Source organism: Apium graveolens, chromosome 3 (assembly GCF_009905375.1).
Source record: "Apium graveolens cultivar Ventura chromosome 3, ASM990537v1, whole genome shotgun sequence".
Taxonomy (NCBI): Eukaryota; Viridiplantae; Streptophyta; class Magnoliopsida; order Apiales; family Apiaceae; genus Apium; species Apium graveolens.
Window position 1 is genome coordinate 269373093 of NC_133649.1, and position 9513 is coordinate 269382605.

Sequence of the window (9513 nt, forward strand, 5' to 3'; positions counted from 1 at the left end):
TGGGGTTATGCATTGGAAACCTCAGCATATTTACTGAATATGGTGCCTTCCAAAATCTGTTCCTCAAACTTCGTATGAGATATGGAAAGAAAGGAAACCGAGTCTTACACACATTAAGATTTGGGGATGTCCAACTTATGTCAAGAAAGTTGAACCAGATAAGCCGGAATATCGATCCGTAAAATGTAGTTTTGTGGGATATCCTAAAGAGACTTTAGGGTATTACTTTTACACCGATCATCGGGTGTTTATCTCCAGACATGCTACCTTCTTGGAAAAGGAGTTTATCCTTGAAGGAAACAGTGGGAGCAAAATTGAACTGATGAAGTTCAAGAAGCACAAACTACTACGGATCAAGTGGAAACACCTGTTCTGACTGAACAACCTTTTGTGGAACAGCGCATTCATAGATCAGGGAGAGTGTCTTGCCAACCTGAGAGGTATTATGGCCTTGTCATTGAGAATGACAATGAGCTTGTCGATCATTGATGATGACGACCCTGTAACCTATAATGAGGCTATGAGTAGTGTTGACTCAGAGAAATGGCATAGTGCCATGAAATCTGGAATGAAATCTATGTATACGGGATACAAAAGAATGATTAGAGCAGATGGCCAGGTGGAGACCTATAAGGCCAGGCTTGTGGCAAAAGGATTCAAACAAAGGCAATGGATTGACTTTGATGAAACCTTTTACCTGTAGCCCTGTTATAATCAGTTCGGATTTTGCTTGCGATTGCTGCTTACTACGACTATGAGATCTGGCATATAGCCAGATGGTTTTCTTTCCAAGGGAAATGAAAACATAGAGTGTAAGCTGCTGCGAACCATATGTGGTTTAAAGCAAGCTTCTCGAAAGATGGAACATTCGTTTTGATGAGACAATCAAAGAGTTTGATTTTATCAAAAACGCAGATGAACCATGCGTCTACAAAAGGGTTAGTGGGAGCGCGGTAACATTTCTTGTATTGTATTGAAATAGAGTTGACACACATAACAACATAGCAGACCCACTCACAAAGCTACTTTCTGAAAGTCACTTTGATCGTCATAAAGACTAGATGGGTATTAGATACCATAGTGATTGGCTTTAGTACAAGTGGGAGATTGAAAGGAATATATCCTAAGTCCAATCATGTATTAGGATTTAGAAATAACTTCCTGTGTAATCTGTTTTGATTTCATTGATATTAATAAAAGACTTGTTTTGTTTTTATTACGGGCTCTATCTATTTAATTATTTAAATAAGATATACCATAGTTTAGAGTAAAGCTTTTTATGGATTATGATGAGATCATAATAGTGAGACCTAAAAGATGATAACTCTAAACTTAAATAGTTCCTGGTCGTAGGATTACTAACTGGTAATTAATAATCCGCAGAGATCGGTACATACTATGCTTGCTTCATTATGAAGGATGTCTGTTTTCATAGACATTTGTGTGGTGACACTATAGCTAGTATGTAGGTGCTTATTATAGAATAAGTTCACTGAACATGACTCACACAGCTGAACAACTGATCGAGTTCACTCACGTGTCAGCAGTTGTTCACATAGTGATAGTTGTACAAGTATCCTTAGATTGAGGTCATCATAGTCATCTTATGTACACTGAACTATACTTTGGTTTAGTTCTTAGTCTCCAGGGACAATTATTAGGGCTCTACTGGGTATAGAAATTTGTACACGAAGATAGTGTATGATCAATAAAGGATCTACCCCTTCCAGTGAAGGAAGCGAATGTTCAACGGCTGATCCACTTATGCTAGTTCAGGAATCTCTGGCCAGAGTGAATGAAATTAGAAAGGAGTTTCTAATTTGCATAGAACTAAGCATAGTAAATGGTAAGCAAGTGATTGAATTAGATAGGCTTGACACGAGATCCATGCCTTGTATTTAATCGGGACATTGTAGGGTAGAAGGAGTTTATTGTACGGTAACTATTCATTGAATAGGTTCTTGGTATTCTAAGCAGTGAATTCATATTATCCGGATAGTCGCGATATGCTGAGAAGTATCCCTCCCGATGTAGATAAATGTGATTAATTAATTAATCATATTTAATAAATTAGAGAATTTATATAAATAATGATAAAATAGTTTTATTATTATTTATTTCTACTACCGGCTTAATATTGAACCTACAGGGTCACACCATAAAAAGAGAATGATTTAATGGTGGAGGAATTAATTAATAATGGCTAATAATTATTTATTTGTGAAATAAATAATTAATTGGTAAATTTAATGATTGATTAAATGAGAGTTAATTGATTATAAATTAATTAAGAAAAGTTCTTAATATTATTAATTAAAGGATTTAATTTATGGAAATTAAATCAAGAGAGAGAATTATTTCTAAAGTATTTAGAAAAAGGATTAACAATTAAAAGGTGTTTTAATTATTAATGAGAATAATAAATGGGATAATAATAATAATATTTATGGGAAAATTTCAGCTGAAAATTTTGCCTATAAATACACTATTATAGACCCTATTTTTATTCGAACCTAAGAACCCCAAAACCCAAAAAGTTTGGAAAACCCAATTCTCTCCACCTCCTTCCTCCTCCTTAACATCATTTTCTTGGTGGATACCGGTGGAGTGCTTCACACTTGAGGAGCAACTGCTAAGGATCTCTGATCGTTGTCTCCGAATTAATTTTAAAGGTTAGATTCGATCCCTCGAATTTTTATTCATGATCTGTATGCTTTTATTTGGATTTTATATGTGCGAAAGTGTTTTGCCATGCCTCCGCTGCGATTAAAATCCAACAAAATTAACATGTTAACATCATATACATCCAATATGACATCCTTTTACCACCTCTTAATTCCACTTTCATACAGGTCAATTTTGTTCCACATTTTGGTTCTAATCAACAATGTAAATCACTTTTCACCATATTATAGTCTCTTTGCACCTTATAAGAGTCACTTTCCACCATATATACAACAATTAACATGTTAACATCATATACATCCAATTTGACATCCTTTACCTCCTATTAATGCCACTTTCATACAAGTTAATTTTGTTCCACATTTTGGCTCTAATCAATCATGTAAGTCACTTTTCACCAAATTAGAGTCACTTTGCACCCTATAAGAGTCACTTGCCACCATATATTGATACAATTAACATGTTAACATCAGGTACTTGCAATTAGATATCCTTTAACAACCTTTTGGTACCCCTTTGGTACAAGTCAATTTTGGGCCACATTTCGGCTCAAATCAATCATGTCGTGACTTCTCGCCATATTAGAGTCACTTTGCACCTTATAAGAGTCACTTGCCATCATATATTGGTACAATTATATAACATCATGTACATGCAATTAGAAATCCTTTTACCACCTCTTAGTCCCACATTCATACAAGTCAATTTTGGTCCAAATTTTGGTTATAATTAGTCATGTAAGTCACTTTTCACCATATTAGAGTCACTTTGCACCCTATAAGAGTCACTTTCCACCATATATACAACAATTGACATATTGACATCATATACATCCAAATTGACATCCTTTTACCACCTATTAATGCCACTTTCATACAAGTTAATTTTGTTCCTCATTTTGGCTCTAACCAACCCTCTAAGTCACTTTTCACTACATTAGAGTCACTTTGCACCCTATAAGAGTCACTTGCCACCATATATTGATACAATTAACATATTAACATCATGTACATGCAATTAGACATCCTTTAACCACCTCTTGGTACCCATTTCTTACAAGTCAATTTTGGGCCACATTTTGGCTCAATCAATCATGTAAGTAACTTCTCACAGTATTAGAGTCACTTTGCAACTTATAAGAGTCACTTGTCATCATATATTGGTACAATTAACATGTTAATATCATGTATATGCAATTAGAAATCTTTTAACCACCTCTTGGTAGCCCTTTCTTACAAGTCAATTTTGGACCACATTTTGGCTCTAATCAATCATGTAAGTGACTTCTCACCATATTAGAGTCACTTTGCACCTTATAAGAGTAACTTGCCATCATATATTGGTACAGTTAACATGTTAACATCATGTACATGCAATAAGAAATCCTTTTACCATCTCTTAGTGCGGCCTTCATACAAGTCAATTTTGGTCCACATTTTGGTTCTAATTAAACATGCAAGTCACTTTTCACCATATTATAGTCACTTTGCACCTTATAAGAGTCACTTGCCACCATATATTGATACAATTAGACATCTTTTAACCACCTATTGGTACCCATTTCCTATAAGTCAATTTTGGGCCACATTTTGGCTCTAATCAAAGATGTAAGTGACTTCTCACAATATTAAAGTCACTTTGCACATTATAAGAGTCACTTGACATCATATATTGGTACAATTAACATGTTAACATCATGCACATGCAATTAGAAATCCTTTTACCACCTCTTAGTCCCACATTCATACAAGTCAATTTTCGTCCATATTTTGGTTTTAATTAACCATGTAAGTCACTTTTCACCATATTAGAGTCATTTTGCATCCTATATGAGTCACTTTCCACCATATATTTGCACAACTAAAATGTTAACATCATATAATCCCATTTGACATCCTTTTACCCCCTCTTAATTTACTTTCATACAGGTCAATTTTGTTCCACATTTTGGTTCTAATCAACCATGTAATCCACTTTTCACCATATTAGAGTCATTTTTCACCCTACAAGAGTCACTTTCCACCATATATACAACAATTAACATGTTAACATCATATACATCCAATTTGAAATCCTTTTACCACCTATTAATGCCACTTTCATACTAATTAATTTTGTTCCAAATTTTGGCTCAAATCAACCATGTAAGTCACTTTTCACTATATTAGAGTCACTTTGCACCCTATAAGAGTCACTTACCACCATATATTGATACAATTAACATGTTAACATCATGTACATGTAATTAGATATCTTTTAACCACCTCTTGGTACCCCTTTCTTACAAGTCAATTTTGGACCACATTTTGGCTTTAATCAATTATGTAAGTGACTTCTCACCATATTAGAGTCACTCTGCACCTTATAAGAGTCACTTGCCATCATATATTGGTACAATTAACATGTTAAAATCATGCACATGCAATTAGAAATGCTTTTACCACCTCTTATTGCCACATTCATACAAGACAATTTTGGTCCACATTTTGGTTCTAATTAACCATGTAAGTCACTTTTCACCATATTAGAGTCATTTTGCATCCTATGTGAGTCACTTTCCACCATATATTTGTACAATTAAAATGTTAACATCATATACATCCAATTTGACATCCTTTTACCACCTCTTAGTCCCACGTTCATACAGGTCAATTTTGTTCCACATTTTGGTTCTAATCAACCATGTAAGTCACTTTTCTCAATATTAGAGTCACTTTGCACCCAATAAGAGTCCCTTTCCACCATATATACAATAATTAACATGTTAACATCATCTACATCCAATTTTACATCCTTTTACCACCTATTAATGCCACTTTCATACAAGTTAATTTTGTACCATATTTTCGCTCTAATCAACCATGTAAGTCACTTTTCACCATATTAGAGTCACTTTGCACCCTATAAGAGTCACTAGCCACCATATATTGATACAATTAACATGTTAACATCATGTACATGCAATTATACATCCTTTAACCACCTCTTGGTACCCCTTTCTTACAAGTCAATTTTGGGTTACATTTTGGCTCTAATCAAACATGTAAGTGACTTCTCAGAGTATTAGAGTCACTTTGCACCTTATAAGAGTCACTTGCCATCATATATTGGTCCGATTAACATGTTAACATCATGTACATGCAATTAGAAATCGTTTTACCAACTCTTAGTGCACATTCGTACAAGTCAATTTTGGTCCAGATTTTGGTTCTAATTAACCATGTAAGTCACTTTTCACCATATTAGAGTCATTTTGCACCTTATATAAGTCTCTTTCCACAATCTATTTGTATAATTAACATGTTAACATCATATACATCCAATTTGACATCCTTTTACCACCTCTTAATTCCACTTTCATACAGGTCAATTTTGTTCCACATTTTCGTTCTAATCAACCATGTAAGTCACTTTTCACCATATTAGAGTCACTTTGCACCCTATAAGAGTCACTTTCCACCATATATACAACAATTAACATGTTAACATCATATACATCCAATTTGACATCCTTTTACCACCTATTAATGCCACTTTCATACAAGTTAATTTTGTTCCACATTTTGGCTCTAATCAACCATATAAGTCACTTTTCACCATATTAGAGTCACTTTGCACCCTATAAGAGCCACTTGCCACCATATATTGATACAATTAACATGTTAACATCATGTACATGCAATTATACATCCTTTAACCACCTCTTGGTACCCCTTTCTTACAAGTCAATTTTGGGCCACATTTTGGCTCTAATCAAACATGTAAGTGACTTCTCACTATATTAGAGTCACTTTGCACCTTATAAGAGTCACTTGCCATCATATATTCGTATAATTAACATGTTAACATCATGTACATGCAATTAGAAATCGTTTTACCACCTCTTAGTGCCACATTCATACAAGTCAATTTTGGTCCAGATTTTGGTTCTAACTAACCATGTAAGTCACTTTTCACCATATTAGAGACATTTTGCACCTTATATGAGTCACTTTCCACAATATATTTGTATAATTAACATGTTAACATCATATACATCCAATTTGACATCCTTTTACCACCTCTTAGTTCCACTTTCATACAGGTCAATTTTGTTCCACATTTTGGTTCTAATCAACCATGTAAGTCACTTTTCACCATATTAGAGTCACTTTGCACCCTATAAGAGTCACTTTCCACCATATATACAACAATTAACATGTTAACATCATATACATCCAATTTTACATCCTTTTACCACCTATTAAAGCCACTTTCATACAAGTTAATTTTGTTCCACATTTTAGCTATAAACAACCATGTAAGTCACTTTTCACCATATTAGAGTCACTTTGCACCCTATAAGAGTCACTTGCCACCATATATTGATACAATTAACACGTTAACATCATGTGCATGCAATTATACAACTTTTAACCACCTCTTGGTACCCCTTTCTTACAAGTCAATTTTGGGCCACATTTTGGCTCTAATCAAACATGTAAGTGACTTCTCACAATATTGGAGTCACTTTGCACCTTATAAGAGTCACCTTCCATCATATATTGGTACAATTAACATGTTAACATCATGTACATGTAATTAGAAATCCTTTTACCACCTCTTAGTGCCACATTCATACAAGACAATTTTGGTCCACATTTTGGTTCTAATTAACCATGTAAGTCATTTTTCACCATATTAGAGTCATTTTGCATCCTATATGAGTCACTTTCCACCATATATTTGTACAATTAAAATTTTAACATCATATACATCCAATTTGACATCCTTTTACCACCTCTTAGTCCCACTTTCATAGAGGTCAATTTTGTTCCACATTTTGGTTCTAATCAACCATGTAAGTCATTTTTCTCAATATTAGAGTCACTTTGCACCCTATAAGAGTCCCTTTCCACCATATATACAACAATTAACATGTTAACATCATATACATCCAATTTTACATCCTTTTACCACCTATTAATGCCACTTTCATACAAGTTAATTTTGTACCATATTTTCGCTCTAATCAACCATGTAAGTCACTTTTCACCATATTAGAGTCACTTTGCACCCTATAAGAGTCACTTGCCACCATATATTGATACAATTAACATGTTAACATCATGTACATGCAATTATACATCCTTTAACCACCTCTTGTTACCCCTTTCTTACAAGTCAATTTTGGGCCACATTTTGGCTCTAATCAAACATGTAAGTGACTTCTCACAATATTGGAGTCACTTTGCACCTTATAAGAGTCACCTTCCATCATATATTGGTACAATTAACATGTTAATATCATGTACATGCAATTAGAAATCCTTTTACCACCTCTTAGTACCACATTTATACAAGTCAATTTTGGTCCACATTTTCGTTCTAATCAACCATGTAAGTCACTTTTCACTATATTAGAGTCATTTTGCACCCTATACGAGTCACTTTCCACCATATATTTGTACAATTAACATGTTAACATCATATACATCCAATATAACATCCTTTTACCACCTCTTAATTCCACTTTCATACAGGTCAATTTTGTTCCATATTTTGGTTCTAATCAACAATGAAAGTCACTTTCCACCATATTATAGTCACTTTGCACCTTATAAGAGTCACTTTCCACCATATATAAAACAATTAACATGTTAACATCATATACATCCAATTTGACATCCTTTTACCTCCTATTAATGCCACTTTCATACAAGTTAATTTTGTTCCACATTTTGGCTCTAATCAACCATGTAAGTCACTTTTCACCATATTAGAGTCACTTTGCACCCTATAAGAGTCACTTGCCACCATATATTGATACAATTAACATGTTAACATCAGGTACATGCAATTAGACATCCTTTAACAACCTTTTGGCACCCCTTTGGTACAAGTCAATTTTGTGCCACATTTTGGCTCTAATCAATCTTGTAAGTGACTTCTCGCCATATTAGAGTCACTTTTCACCTTATAAGAGTCACTTGCCATCATATATTGGTACAAATATGTAACATCATATACATGCAATTAGAAATCCTTTTACCACCTCTTAGTCCCACATTCATACAAGTCAATTTTGGTCCACATTTTGGTTCTAATTAACCATGTAAGTCACTTTTCACCATATTAGAGTCATTTTGTACCCTATATGAGTCACTTTCCACCATATATTTGTACAATTAACATGTTAACATCATATACATCCAATATGACATCCTTTTACCACCTCTTAATTCCACTTTCATACAGGTCAATTTTGGTCCACATTTTGGTTCTAATCAACAATGAAAGTCACTTTTCACCATATTATAGTCACTTTGTACCTTATAAGAGTCATTTTCCACCATATATAAAACAATTAACATGTTAACGTCATATACATCCAATTTGACATCCTTTTACCTCCTATTAATGCCACTTTCATACAAGTTAATTTGTTCCACATTTTGGCTCTAATCAACCATGTAAGTCACTTTTCACCATATTAGAGTCACTTTGCACCCTATAAGAGTCACTTGCCACCATATATTGATACAATTAACATGTTAACATCAGGTACTTGCAATTAGACATCCTTTAACAACCTTTTGGTACCCCTTTGGTACAAGTCAATTTTGGGCCACATTTTGGCTCTAATCAATCATATAAGTGACTTCTCGCCATATTAGAGTCACTTTTCACCTTATTAGAGTCACTTGCCATCATATATTGGTACAATTATGTAACATCATGTACATGCAATTAGAAATCCTTTTACCACCTCTTAGTCCCACATTCATACAAGTCAATTTTGGTCCAAATTTTGGTTATAATTAACCATGTAAGTCTCTTTTCACCATA